Genomic DNA, 16,033 nt, shown 5'->3' with positions numbered 1-16,033 from the left:
TACATGCTCAATAATAACGCGATTAAATTTTGCCTATATAAAGTTTGTGAAGCAGTTATAATACAGAGATATTGTTCATGACAAACTGTAGAAAAAACTTTTGTTTACATCAAGCGAGATACCCGTGTTTACCTTAAAGATTCCCTTTTAATTAGAGAGTGTGTGTTGGTCCAGATAAAACAGTAAAAAAGAGAGAAATTGGAACGTCCCGTCATAAAGCATGGTAAAATAAAAACAAAAAAGTAGCGTCGACGTACCTTAACCGAAAGCTTCTATTGAATATTCGTCTTTTTATCATGCAAATAGTTCACTAATATGTAGGTAATCCAAAATGATTTTTAAAAATAATTTCACAATATTCTGTTAAAAACGCAAATAGGTCACTAATAACATAGGAAAACAGTAATGTCTTTTTTTATTAATTTCGCAACTATTAAAATATATCTGTGCTTAAATCCCAAATAGGTCACAAATACGTAGGTAAACTAAAATGATTTTTTAAAAAAATTCTGCAATAGTATTTTCTATAAAATAATTTTGTGCTGATGCACGTAGATTGCCTCCACGGTATTTTTGTTTTTAACAATAGTCAGAAAAAAATTATATTGCTTAATAATCTAAAAACTACTTATTTGCGGACAATTAAAATGCAGTATTTGTTGGCAGCATACTATTTCCCGTCTAAAATTATAAAAATTTTTGTGTATAACAGTAACAAAACCCCCCACAAAAGCAGCTCTGTCCACATTTTTTGTAAGTAAACAAAAGGTTTATAATGTTAAAAAATATAAAAACTTCTTTGTATCGTTTAAAAGTAAAGAAAATGGTATGTTTAAAAAATAAAAAGTGTGTAATCTTCTTCAAAATGTTGTCCCCCCCTCTCTCTTTCTCTCTCTCTCTCTCTCTCTCTCTCTTTCTCTGTGTGTGTCACTCTGTCTAGGTATAAGTCTATCTACCTCTCGCCCTCTCTCCCTATCTTTCTTACTCTGTCTGTGTATTTATCTGTCTCCGTGTGTATTTGTTTAAAAAAAAATCTGTGGTTCGCTCGCTATTATGGCAAACCTGGTATATCGTGCTTCCGTTTTGTTTTTTTTTTGTTTTGTTTTCTTTTGCAGAAAACAATAATTTTAATTAACAACCGTAGAAAAATTGTAGTAATGTAGTTGGGAAAAGAAAAATAAGCATCTAGCGAGTTCGTTTATTCAATAAAGTGTTTATTCTCGAATAGGCGAATTAAGAGTTGACAAGCAATAAGAAGTCCTGGAACAGTGTAAGGGAGAAATGATTATTTTTGTGTAACGGGAAATGGAAAGATTATGATTTGTATAGGAGTTTATAATCGGGAAGAGTACTGTAGATAGGTAAAAAATAAGGACTACTTCGTCTATAGATGACGGCGATCGTGATGATGCATCTCCTAGAATTAAATATAGGGTTTTATTCTAACAAATAAATGTCTATAAAGGCGTTCTAAAGTTATATAAGATGGTGGATAAAAGTTAGGACAATAAATTTATATGTCGCATTTGTTCTTCTAAACCTATGGTAATTTGGCCCAGAGGAGAATTTCTGCGATCAAAATATTATATATATATATATATATATATATATATATATATATATATATATATATATATATATAAATTCAAATATGGTAGTGTTTGAATTATATGGTTAAGTGGCAGTTTTAGTCATTTAGAACTACTTTAAAGCTTCACCAATCACTCATTTTTTGGCCAAATTTCAAACAATTATTACAGTTTATAGATCACCTTCTCATCTATATTTCGTTCAGTAAAGCAAAAGTTTTGATGAATTTTCTGGTGTTCAAAATCGTAATCTCTTCTCTATATAAATAAAATGAACTCAATTTCCCCTCCGAGTTTGATCTTAATAGAATTAAAACTCGAGACATTTCATGCAAATGTAATATGCACAAACTGCAGCCCATTATCTGAGGTGTGCTATAGGCCTATTACCTCTACACTTGCTCGATAATCGTACATTCCTATATTTTTTGGTGAGAGTTCACTGCCAAAACCTGTATGAATCAATGGAAGTTGTAAAATCTTCTCTCTGTTTCATTCCTCCTTTCCCTGCTCCCCATTTACACCGCTGCTTCATCGTTCACGAGGGACTAATACGAACGCACACCGATTACGGGTTTTGTAGTTGCATACAAAACCTGAAATGCTTCCTGTTGCGGGAAACGCACCACGCCTAATTATACATTGCTTATTTACAACTTATTTCGAAACATTATTACACTAGGAAAACAAAACGATTCTCTCCTTTTTCTTTTCTTTTTTATTCATTAACATATAATATATCGTTTCTTTTTCCTTTAGTTTCGTTTCGTTCAATGTTTTCTTTTTCTGTTTACGTTTTTCCGATTACAGATTTAAAGGTTAATTTTACGTTTGCCGCATTACAAAATGTAAGATGTCAAAGCTAAATGAATTTCACTACTGACGCTTTTCTTTGCACAAACAAGGTGTTTTCTTTTGTGTAATATAATTATCTTTGTATTATACCAAGAAAACTAATATTTATTTCGAAATGGATTTTTACATTGGATTTATTTAACTTCAAAAATTTACGGATTGGTAAGCTCGCCGTGCAAAAAAATTCTCATAACTTTTTCTTTCTCACGTGTACAACCACTTTCTTCCCTGGGGGAAATTAAGTTTTGTCCTTATTCTTCAAATTCCTATTTCAGTCACCTAAATTAATTAGTGTGAAAAGAGCTTAGGGATTTCTGCATAGAATGATATTCCGGTACCTTATACTATTACGGCAAAATCATCGTTCACGTTCCACGTGTCAACTTCTATAGCTTTCCGGGTATGCTGACACAGTTACGGGTTGTCTATTCCGAAAGAGAATGAGACCGTTTTCCATGGAACATTTTTTGGTTATTAAAAACAGACAATCATATGACATATTCATCAGGGTTTCAACTGGGCGACCCTCATTTGAAAACCGAAACAAAACCAATATATTTAATGCATAATAATTTATAAAAATATAATTGGACAAACATTTAGTGAAAAATTTGCGTAAAAAAATTTGTAATTTTTATACAACAATTTCGTACTGAAAGCAACATCGGATTTTTTAAAAAACAGTTTGTTTTTTTGTTTTGTTTTTTTCGTATTAATAAATATTTGGAAACGATTTTTTTAATTAAAGCAACTTTGACACAAATAAAATTAAATGATTGTTTCTTTGTTTTCATAACGGGGAAGTGGGGTTTTTTTATTTATTTTTTGTATTAACTGCAATTGTTCTCCACTTATTATTTTTTGTTATTTATTTCACGCTTCGGCCATAACTTTTTTTTCAATCCAGTTCTGTCCTTAGTCTTTTACTTCCTATTTCAGTCATCTAAATTACTTAGTGTGACAGGAGTTTAGTTTTCTTCTTTTTTTTTTCGAACAAATAATAATTGGAAACGTTATCTTGAATTAAAACAACTTTCAAAGGTCAACAACTAATTAATTTAAATTATTGTTTTTTTTTTACTTTTTTACCGGGGAAGTGGGTTGTTTTTTATTTATTTACTAATGGGGCTACCCGGCGTTGCTCAGAATCGTATAAACAATGAGAAAATCTAATTGGATTTTGAATATATTCCATTCGTAGAGAGGAATTTTTAATTTGGTATTTCGAGCATTAAGTAGTTGCTATTTTGAGCATTAAGTAGTTACCATCTGATAATAACCTTTGATTTAAAAAAGATCCCCTGGAAATATTAAGAGTAGCATTGTAAATGACAATGTTTTCAAATGTTTTTATTTAAGCACAGCCTCCTTATATTAACAGAAGAAAGTCAGCAAATCCATTTACATTTTGAAATCGAGTAATTATGATCTTCGTCAGTAAATATATGAAATCAGTTATGGTTTGATTTGTTCCAAATCGATGTTCGTGAAAATTTGGTATTTGACATTTCATAATCGCGATGGTATAATTATTTTGACAGGAAAATAAATGTTCAACTGTGTGTACCTCCCCCCCCAAGAAAAAGAAACAAAAACAAAAATACCAATGTTAAACTTGGAAACTTTTCCCCTCCCCCAAAAAAGAAAAGAAAATTACGATGTCAAACATTCCATAACGCTCGGAAAAATGTAAACAGAAAAAAGAAAAATCGAACGTAACGAAACGAAATAAAACGGAAATGAATTAGTAAATGTTACCAAAAAAGAAAAAAAATGACAAAAACTAACGATGTCAAACTTTCCAGAAAGATCGAAAAAATGTAAACAGAAAAAGAAAAACCTGAGGGAACGAAACGAAATAAAACGGAAATGACTTAATCTATGGTTTTAAAAAATGGAAATAATCTGTGTGTATATATGTATAGTTCTTCGTGTAAACTGCGAACAACGTAAAAGTAAGCAATATATTTGTCTTAGTGTAAAAATGTTAACAACGTAAAGCTAAGCTGGTTTAGGTGTAAATTTGATATTTTAGATTACGAAATGCGATAATTACGATGGTATAATTATTTTGACTGGAAAAGTAATTTCTGGGAGCATAAATAAAAACAAAACAAAAGAAAATAACGATGTCAAATTTACCAGAAAGTTCGTAAAAACGTAAACAGAAAAAAGAAAAGTCGAACTGAACGAAATCAAATAAAACGGAAATAAATATATAAAAATAACGATGTCAAACATTCCAGTAAGATAGGAAAAATGGCAGCAGAAATATATAACGGAACGAAACGAAATGAAATATAACGGAAATGATGTAATATATGGTTAAAAATAGACAAATAAAAATAAAATGGAAAGAATCTGTTTATAATTTGTTTGTACTAGTGTAAAAATGTGTAAAACGTGTATTTCACATAATGTGAACAACGTATAAGTAATGCATTTCACATAATGTGAACAACGTATGAGTAAGAGTGGTGCGTTTTCCCCAATAGGAAGCAGTTCAGTTTTTGTAAGCAACTAATAAACCCGTAAACGATGGGCGTCCGTAAAAGTTCCTCGTGGATAACTAAGCAACGGTGTAAATGGGTAGTGGGAAAAGGAGGAATTTAATAGAGAGAAAAGATTTTACAACTTCCATTAAATCTAACCGATTTTGGCAGTGGACTTTCACCAGAACAAATATAGGAATGGACGATTATCGAGCAAGTGTAGAGGTAATAAGCCTATAGCACACCACAGATAATGTGCCGCAGTTTGTGCATGTCACATCTGCATGAAATCTCCTGATTTGTAATCCTATTAAGGTCAAACTCACACAGGAAAAATGAGTGCATTTTATTTATATAGATAGAGATTTATTTTTTGTTTTACCGGCAATCGTTCTACAGTTAAAATTTTGGGTTATTTATTTCCTTCTTTGGCCATAGTCTAACCAGGATTTGCACAGAAGGTGCGTGAAATAAAATGGCGTATCCAATTTCGGCAATAAAGTGTATAAGCACTCTTTAGATTATATTCGTTGGGGACACATTTTAAAAAAAAATAAAACGGAGCGAAATTTAAGTTTCTCTTCCATTTTTACAACAACCGAACAAATAAGGGGGATTGATTTACTTGGAGTTTTATTAGAAGCTGAGCACTTATTAAAATTATTTTATTGTTGAATTTTTCGCATTTTGGTTACATTTGTTAGTTTGCTATCGCTGATAGCCCACTTAAAAATTAAACACAAGACGAAATTAAAAATAATGGTACTCATGCAGAAATTGCCCCCCCCCCGATTCCATTTCATTTCACCGGATTCAACCGAGCGTTGTTTAAATGTTTAAACACTACATCAACAGTTTATTTATTTTTTTGCATAATTAATTAATTAATTAATTAATTAATGATGAGAGTATTTTTCTGTTGACAAAAAATTAATTTGTACATTCTCTTGAAAAAAACTTTTCTCTACTTTCACCTAACTATTTACAGTGTTCATATAAAGCATTCATCTTTGCTTTTTATAATAAAAATTCCGTTTGCAAAAAGAAACGTTTACTGCCAATTTTCTTTAAAAAAAGTGCAAGTTTTCCTGACAAACAAAAAACTTTCCCCTAACAATTTATGGTACAAAAGGAATATTTTTTGAGGAAAAAAATTCTAGAAAATATTAAAAGTAAATAAAGAATACAAAATGCAATTTTTCTTGAGGAATGTGTTCCATTTTAACAAACTGAGCCACAGCAACGTGTGGCCGGGTACAGGAAGTAAAATATTATGAGGTGAGCGATGTTTTTTTTACTGGTTCTCATACCAACAACGTCACACAGCGACTACTGTTTCTACTAATTCACTAATGAAAGCATGAAAAGGAGATAATTGGGGGATTTAATTGAAAGCAGACGAGTGGTGTACATTGTTATTACATATGTGTTTATGGGGGCAAAAACTGAGACTGAAATTAAAGAACAGGTGAATTTATTGAAAGCCTGGAAAAATCATAGATTACAATAGAAAAATGCGAGCATGCAAAGTAATATGCTCAAGCTTAAACATGGAAAAGTAAAGGACTAGTTGTTAAAACTGGAAAAGAAAATGACAAGATATTCTCGTAAAAATATAATAAATTTATACCTTAAAATATTGCAGCATAAGTAATATTTTTAAATTCACTTTATAACATTATGTAATCAATTTTTAACGTTGCAATATTTCAATTTATAAATTTATTATATTTTTTACTAGAATATCTTGTCATTTCCTTTTCCAGTTTTAACAACTAGCTTTCCCATATTACTTTTCATGCTCGCATTTTTTATTGTAATATATATATATATATATATATATATATATATATATAATTATAGAGAGAGAGAGAGAGAGAGAGAGAGAGAAAGAGGGAGAGAGAGAGAGAGAGGAATTCACTGCACTGAAGATTCCCGAAAGGATGAAAGACTAGTGTCTGTAGATATTTAATTATTATAGCAAAAAAAAAATAATATATATATATATATATATATATATATATATATATATATATATAGAGAGAGAGAGAGAGAGAGAGAGAGAGAGAGAGAGAAAGAATTTAAAGAAATCTATTTGCCGAATTGTAGCGGAAAAGAAAACAGGGGAAAATATAAAGATGAAAACATTTTGTTATTTTCTTAAATTTATATATATATTTAATAATTTGTTTGGATTTTTTTATTATATATTATTATAAATATAACTTGTCTTCGGTGTGCGTTTATAGTGTAGTCCGTGTCTGTATAATATAAGATTCTATCATAGTACACTTAACAAAACTAAAATAAATAAATAAATAACACGTCTTTTTTCAGTTTTGTTTTTGTCCGACACATTATATAAATGTTTTTTATTATTATTTCTTTATGTATATTCAACACATTATATAAATGTTTTTTATTATTATTTCTTTATGTATATTAAACACATTATATAAATTGTTTTAAATTATTATTTCTTTATGTATATTAAACACATAATATAAATGTTTTTTTATTATTATTTCTTTATGTTTATTAAACACATTATATAAATGTTTTTTTATTATTATTTCTTGATGTATATTAAACACATTATATAAATGTTTTTATTATTATTTCTTTATGTATATTAAACACATTATATAAATGTTTTTTATTATTATTTCTTTATGTATATTAAACACATTATATAAATGTTTTTTATTATTATTTTTTTATGTATATTAAACACATTATGTAAATGTTTTTTTTATTATTATTTCTTTATGTATATTAAACACATTATATAAATGTTTTTTATTATTAATTCTTTATGTATATTAAACACATTATATAAATGTTTTTTATTATTATTGCTTTATGTATATTCAACACATTATATAAATGTTTTTTATTATTAATTCTTTATGTATATTAAACACATTATATAAATGTTTTTTTATTATTATTTCTTTATGTATATTAAACACATTATATAAATGTTTTTTTATTATTTTTTCTTCATGTATATTAAACACATTGTATAAATGTTTTTATTATTATTTCTTTATGTATACACATTGTATAAATTTTGTTTATTATTATTTCTTTATGTACATTAAACTTATTATATAAATGTTTTTTTATTATTATTTCTTTATGTATATTAAACACATTATATAAATGTTTTTTATTATTTTTTCTTTATGTATATTAAACACATTGTATTATTTTTTTTATTATTATTTCTTTATGTATATTAAACATCTTATGTAAATGTTTTTTATTATTAATTCTTTATGTATATTAAACACATTGTATAAATGTTTTTATTATTATTTCTTTATGTATATTAAACACGTTATATAAATGTTTTTTATTATAATTTCTTGATGTATATTAAACACATTATATAAATGTTTTTATTATTATTTTTTATGCATATTAAACATATTATGTTAATGTTTTTTATTATTATTTCTTTATGTATATTAAACACATTGTATAAATGTTTTTATATTATTATTTCTTTATGTATATTAAACACATTATATAAATGTTTTTTTTATTTTTATTTCTTTATGTATATTAAACACATTATATAAATGTTTTTTATTATTATTTCTTTATGTATATTAAACACATTATATAAATGGTTTTTATTATTATTTCTTTATGCATATTAAATATATTATAGAAATGTTTTTTTTATTATTATTTCTTTATGTATATTAAACACATTATATAAATGTTTTTATTATTATTTCTTTATGTATATTAAACACATTATATAAATATTTTATTATTATTACTTTATGCATATTAAACACATTATATAAATGGTTTTTATTATTATTTCTTTATGTATATTAAACATATTGCATAAATGTTTTTTTATTATTATTTCTTTATGTATATTAAGCACGTCTATGTGTTTCCATAACATACTGACAAGTACATCAGCTAGTGATAGTAAAAGATGCGGTAACAATTTTAAGTAAACAACTTTAGGAAGAGATTATCTTTGCAGCAACATCTAATCCAATGCAATGGGTCATTTGATATACGCAGCAGATACTATTTCGCGTCACGGATCCTTATTCGATGCAGGTTTTTTTTCAGGTGTGCATTCACATCTGGATAAAATCAGCACGTAGGATCAGGGGTAGTAAAATAATTGCATATTTTACCAAATACTTGTAATCGATCTTACCTATAAAATGTTACCTATTTACTTAGCAAACTATAGATATAAAACATTGCTTATCTTCAGCTATGAATATTATGCGATGAATCCATTAATACGGACGAAGTTTATGTTCTAATACAAACCAAAATAGTTACTTACATTTGGCTGACAATCGCTTCGGTTAATACAAAATAAAATACAGACAAATGGAAAGGCCTTCGTAAGGCATGTTGGTCGCCATCCTGGAAGAGAAAACTACGTAGATTGTTTCGTATTTTTCCAAGATGGCGACCAACATGACTGACGAAGGTCGGAGGTTACACCGACCGAAAAGTTGCATAAATTACACTCAAGATGAGAACAATAAGCCGATTAAAACAATCAGTCCTCAACTAAAAAATTCAGAACTGTAAATGGGAAAGCACTTAAAAATATATATATGTATATATATATAATGCAAAATAAAATGCAAACGAATCGAAGAGCATTTTAAAGAATTTATATATATATATATATATATATATATATATATATATACTAGCAAAAGTACCCGACGTTGAATGGTTTCAAAAACTGCCTACAGAAAATGGACTCTGATTTATGAAAATGTGATAGGTTATGTAAAGAAATAGCTTCGAATTTGGGGGTATCAAAACCAAAGCAAAATATGATGAAAGTAAAAATAAAATAGATAAACCCCATAGTTTATTATACCATACCTGTTCACACTGAAACGCTTATCACAATATTCTGTGGATCTATATTAAAAAACCTTGTTAAACTTTGTGACATATTTCCATTCTATGGGGGTCAGGCGCGAACGAACACTCCATAATTTTATTATACCAGATTTCTTCAAACTAAAACATAATTATCAAAGTATACCTACGCAGATAGATATGAAAAGTCTTTATTAAAGTGTGTGCCTATTTCCATTCTATGGAGGCCAGTCGCGAATGCAGACCGCATCATTTTATTATATCATCCCTATTTAAGTTAAAACATACTTATCAAAGTATTCTTATGTACAGCTATATCAAAAACACTTGTAAACGTATTTTTTAAATTTTTAAATTTTTTATTTCCATACTTTGTGGACCAGGCGCGAACGCAGACCCATCAATTTTAATAAACGACCATTCTGCCAGATCAAACATACCCATTCCTGTGTCTCGATACATCTTCTATCATTATATGTAATAAGTTTTTTAAAATAGTCAACCATATAGGAGCCTATTCGTGACCACACACACACACACACACACACACACACACACACACAAAGACATTCAGCTTTATATTATAAATATATATATACATATAGTCATCTACATACAGTAGTGTTTCGTTTTATCGCAACTCATCAGTGCGGCTGAAGCATGAATTTTGATTATGACAATGGACAAAGTGCACATTTAGCGCCACGATTATTTTTGCAATTGAAAAGGGCAACTTCAAGCTTTAAACCATATCTGCTTTCAACGTTGGGCATTCTCACACAAAAAATATCTACCTCCACCTACCGTCTGTTTCTTATGCTTTTCCAAGTGTTTTCGTTTTATTTTGCATTAACTTTAATTAATATACGTGTGTGAGAGAGAGGCAGGGATAGCGAGACGGGTGCGAAAGTAAGTTAATGTTTTTCTGTATATCATAGAAATCGATAAGTTAACAAGTAGATCATACAAATGATTTTCAAGAAACGTAAAGACGCCACGAAAATTATTCTTCAATTCTATCTGGATTCAATAAGGTAACTTATCTGTTAGGTTTATAAAATAATGAAAATAGATCACAACACACAGAAATGAAATTTATTTCTAATATATTTCATTTATTTCATAAAACAAATCTAAAATGGAAGAATATATACAAGAAGAATGTATTTAAAATGTTATAACATTCAAATAATTATTTTTTATACTTTTAAGATTTAAAATGCTGATTCGTTTCGATTCATCCAAGATAGTTTCCGTTTTACAGCTGTCTGCAAGAAAGTAGCGTTTTAAAGATTACTGTGCTAACTTTTTTCTTGCTAGACCTCGTATTGCAAAATGTTTTTTTGTTTACTTTTAACTAAAAAATTGTAAACGTTACTATATTCTTGATTCTTTCAGATCTGAAATATATTTATATAGTGTATTAAATTACATAAAATCACACCTTCAAGAACACGAGTCTCAAACTATGTTTCTCTCTCACGCTCTCTCCCCCACTCTCTCTCTCTCTCTCTCTCTATCTCTCTCTCTCTCTCTATATATATATATATATATATATATATATATATATATATATATATATATATATATATACAAAGAGCGACATTAATATAAATGTTAATGTCAACTGTATTTCTAGCGGTTAACGTTGGCCGTATGGTTTGTTCCTAGCTAATGGGGTTAGAGAGAGCTTCGTTGCCCGATTTGAATCTCCCGACCGGCTATAATCGTAACTTCCTTCACTGGTGATTCCCGAAAGGGTGAAACATTAGTGTCTGTAGATATTATAAATAATTATAGTAATTATATATATATATATATATATATATATATATATACGTATACACGTAACATTATACGTATACACGTAACATTATACGTATACACGTAAAATTAACACTAAAATTATTGGCACCCTATTCTCATTATTCAGTATTTCTCAATAGACTAATCAATTTTACATCAAAAGTTTCATTGGACTTTTAGAATAGCATTGAAACGCATTTTAATGTATTGTAATTTATTGCAAATAAATCACTATAAAAATTTAAAAAAAAAATGCTTACTTAAATATATTGGCACCCTGTCTTAACAATTTACTTATTTTAAATTTCAAATGAAATGTAACGTAGTAAACGTTCAAAACATTACATTCCCATGAATCAAGAATTTTACAAAACCCTTCACTTCAACATCAAAAACGCACATAACGAGACGGTGAAAACAAAAGAGCACATTGTTGAATTAAGAAAGAAAATTGTGGAAGCACACAATAGTGGGGGTGAATACAAATCAATTTCGAAGCGTACTGGCGTTTCTTTTGTCAACAATTCAAAACATTATGAAGAAACATAAGCAGTTTACTACTACTCAAAACCTGATGAGGCTTGAAAAGAAACTTTCACTGCGAACCGTTAAACAATTTTACGAGGAGTCGAAAAGGATCCAAAAATACAGCAAAGAATGTATTGCAATATTTAAGCAAGCAGGAAAATGGTATTTCAATTTCAATACCGATAAGAACACTGAAGACGCAAGGGCTCCAGAGATACCGACAAAGGAACGATCCTTCTCATTAATAATTAAAAAAAAACATATTAAAGCCCGTTTAAAGTTTGGCAAGGAACATATGTATAAAGATTCGACATTCTGGGCGTCGATTCTGTGGTTGGAGGTAAAATTCTGGCTTTTTTTGGCCACTGGAATGTGTCTATTGTTTGGCGATGAAAAGTGAAGTCTGCAATCCGAATAACACCGTAGCGGAAGAAGCCGTGTTTTTGACGTTATTTCTCAGCTAATGGTACTGGAGACATCGTAACAGTTAAACGAATCATGAAACAATATCAATATATTGAAATTTTGAATGGTCTTTCAACATGACAACGATCCCAAACGTACTGCAAAAATCTGTTCAGATAACAGAATAAATGTCTTGCAGTGACCAAGTAAAAGTCCCGACTTTAACTCAATTGAAAACCCAGGGGCTATTGTAAAGAAAAATTTAAAGAAGGAGAACCTAAAAAAATTCAGTGAACTGGAAAAAAATTGTGAAGGAAGAATGGTCAAATATTTCCGTTGATGTTTGTCGAAACTTAGTAATGAACTATTGAAACTATATTTGCATTCAAAGTTCAACTAAAAAGTTAACCTGCTATATCTATACCCCTATAAATTCGTTTTTCTTTTGTGTGTGTATTGATATTCATATTAAAAATCCTCTTTTCTATTTATTTAAAAGAAGATACAATTTTCTTATATATGGGTTGTGGAATTGCATTCACTAGCAAAAGATCTAGCTAATTTGCATATTTTTTTAAACATTCTAGCTAATTTGCATATTCGTTAAAACATTCATTTTAATTAATTCCCTATTAGTTTTTTCGGTTTTCTTATGAGATGATCATCTTTAGTTAACTATTATATGTAATTATATTCATGCAGATATTCTACTTGATTTATACTTGCATAATATTTGCGTAAAAAGTTTATAGTAAACCCATATATTATGTATACGTATATATTTTTGTTTACTCTATTTATATCTATAAAAGTGAACGGGTATGTGTGTCTGTATGTGTGTGTGTGTGTGTACATTTTCCTACACAATAACTCTGTCAATTTTAAGTCTACAGACTCGAAATTTGCTATACAGGGTACTGAGATTTTGGATAATCTTTGTGATCGGTTTTCGGCCAGAAATTTTGCTGTTAAGGGGCAAAGTTCAACGATTTGACCTTTGAGAACTCTACCAAACTCCTCCGACAATTTTGGGTCTATACACTTGCAATTTTAGATATAGGTTCCATGGACATGGATCTAACTTAAAAACTTGATTTGAGCCCCAAACAATAAATTTTAAGGGGAATAATAGGGGTCAAATTTTAAAAAATTGACCGCTTTTTTTTTGCTCAACATACACGTCCAAACACGCGGCTAGAAATTTTTTGAGTAATGTGGTAGAGACCGCAGAGGTCAATTTTTTTAAACTTTGACCCCTATTATGATGATTAGCTGATTAGAAAGATTTTCCCAAATCTTAATACCCTGTATATCAAATTCCGAGACTGTAGACTGAAAAGTTATTGTGTAGGGAAATGTGCACAGATAGACAGACAGACAGACACACAGATACTTTCACTTTTATAGATATACTAGCAGTTCTGCCCGGCTTTTTTCGGGCCCTATGTACTGTTCATAAGGTTATGTGCATATGTATATGTTAAAAAGTGTGAATATGTAAAGTAATGCCTTTCTGTAAAATAGTCTTCCTTAACTACCATAGAGAAAAGACAGACAGACATTTTCACTTTTATAGTTATATAGATAGATAGATAGATAGATAGATTGGATGTAATATATAGCAATGATTAAAAAGTATGAAAACAGGTTCATACCCCACCACCGAGTATCGAAACCAAAACGTTCAGCTCACGATTTATTTTTCCTCTGCCGTCAATGACTGGACTATGAAAACATGTTTACTGCATTGCTAAAAATAAAACATGAATCAATAGTTACTACGTTATGCATTTGTAATGCCGGCGTTCTCCCTTCACCTGGAAAATTTCATTTTTTTTTTTAATTTTCACGCTTTTGCACCGATGTTTCCGGGCCAAAACCCAAACATAAAGTTTTGAATGGATTCAAATACCTTATATATGAAGTTTCATGTCTATAGACCAAAATCTCTAGGGGGAGTTTGGTAGGCAAAATTTGTTAAGCAAAAATATATACGTATACATAAATTTACATGGAAACAATTTTGTGTTTACTATAAACTTTTTACGCAAATATTATGCGAGTTTAAATCATGTATGATATAATTACGCGTAATAGTTAACTAAAGATGATTATCCTATTAGAAAAAAAATAATAGGGAATAAAATGAATGTTTAAAAGAATATACAAATTAGCTAGATCTTTTGCTAGTGAATGCAATTCCACAACCCATATATAAGAAAATTGTATTTTTTTTAAATAAATAGAAAAGAGGCTTGCCTTTTTTCTATTGTTCTTGGCCTTCGGGCTGGGATGGGAGTGTGGTGTCTGTTCTGCAGATGCTGCACTTGAGATAGTTTGTACCAGTCAATGGAGGGGAAACCCTCTATACTGGGACAATTATTATTTTTGGTAACCAGAGTGCCCCCTTTTTGCCTACTTTTAGAGGAGCTGGTTTTTACCCCACATTAAAAACGGCCTTGTGCCTAATTTGCTTTGGTGGGGAAGCAAATAAATGCATTAAATAAATAGAAAAGAGACTTTTTTCTGTCGTTCTTGGCCTTCGGGCCGGGATCAAAGTGTAGTGCAGATACTGCAAGCAAAGACCATATGTGGGAGCAATCCCACATATAAGACCTTGGTCAATGTAGGGACAACCCTTCATACCAATTGTTACTATCCAGCTCCCCTACTCCCCGGGGAGTTGGTCCCCATTTCCCCTTCACCCCTATCGTAAAAAATCGGCCTTGTGCCTAATTTGCTCAGTGGGGGAGCAAATAAATACCCTGTTTTTCTTGGCCATCTGGCCGGGATCAAAGTATAGTATCGGTTCCGGCAGATACTGCAGCAAAGACCATATGTGGGGGCAGACCCACATCTAAGACCTTGGTCAATGTAGGGGCAACCCTTGATACCAATTGTCACTATCCAGCTCCCCTACTCCACGGGGAGCTGGTCCCCATTTCCCCTTAACTCCTCACATAAAAAATCGACCTTGTACCTAATTTGCTCGGTGGGGGAGCAAGTAAATACCTTGGTCATCGGATCGGGATCAAAGTGTAGTATCTGTTCTGGCAGATACTGCAAGCAAAGACCATATGTCGGTGAGGGAGTAAATAAATACCCTGTTGTTTTGGCCTTCGGGCCGGGATCAAAGTGTAGTGTCTGTTCTGCAGATGCAGCACTTAAAGTAATTTGTCCCAGTCAATGGAGGGGAAACCCTCTATACTGGGACGATTACTATTTTTGGTCCCAACCAGAGTTCCCCTTTTGCCTTTTTTTTCGACCTTGTGTCGCAATTTTGCTTTGGTGGGAAATGGAATAAATACTAATTGAAAAGAGAGGTTTTAATATGAATATCAATACACACAAAAGAAAAACGGATTTATAGGAGTATAGATTTAATTATCCTACGTTTAACTACGTAATATAACGACAAAAGTGACGACAAATTCTACTATAAAGATGATAAAGGGTTAACAGATTTAG

Source organism: Euprymna scolopes, chromosome 5 (genome assembly GCF_053919585.1).
Source record: "Euprymna scolopes isolate OS-2025 chromosome 5, ASM5391958v1, whole genome shotgun sequence".
Lineage (NCBI taxonomy): Eukaryota > Metazoa > Mollusca > Cephalopoda > Sepiida > Sepiolidae > Euprymna > Euprymna scolopes.
The sequence above is the reverse complement of the archived record's forward strand: the minus strand, read 5'-3'. Positions refer to the sequence as shown.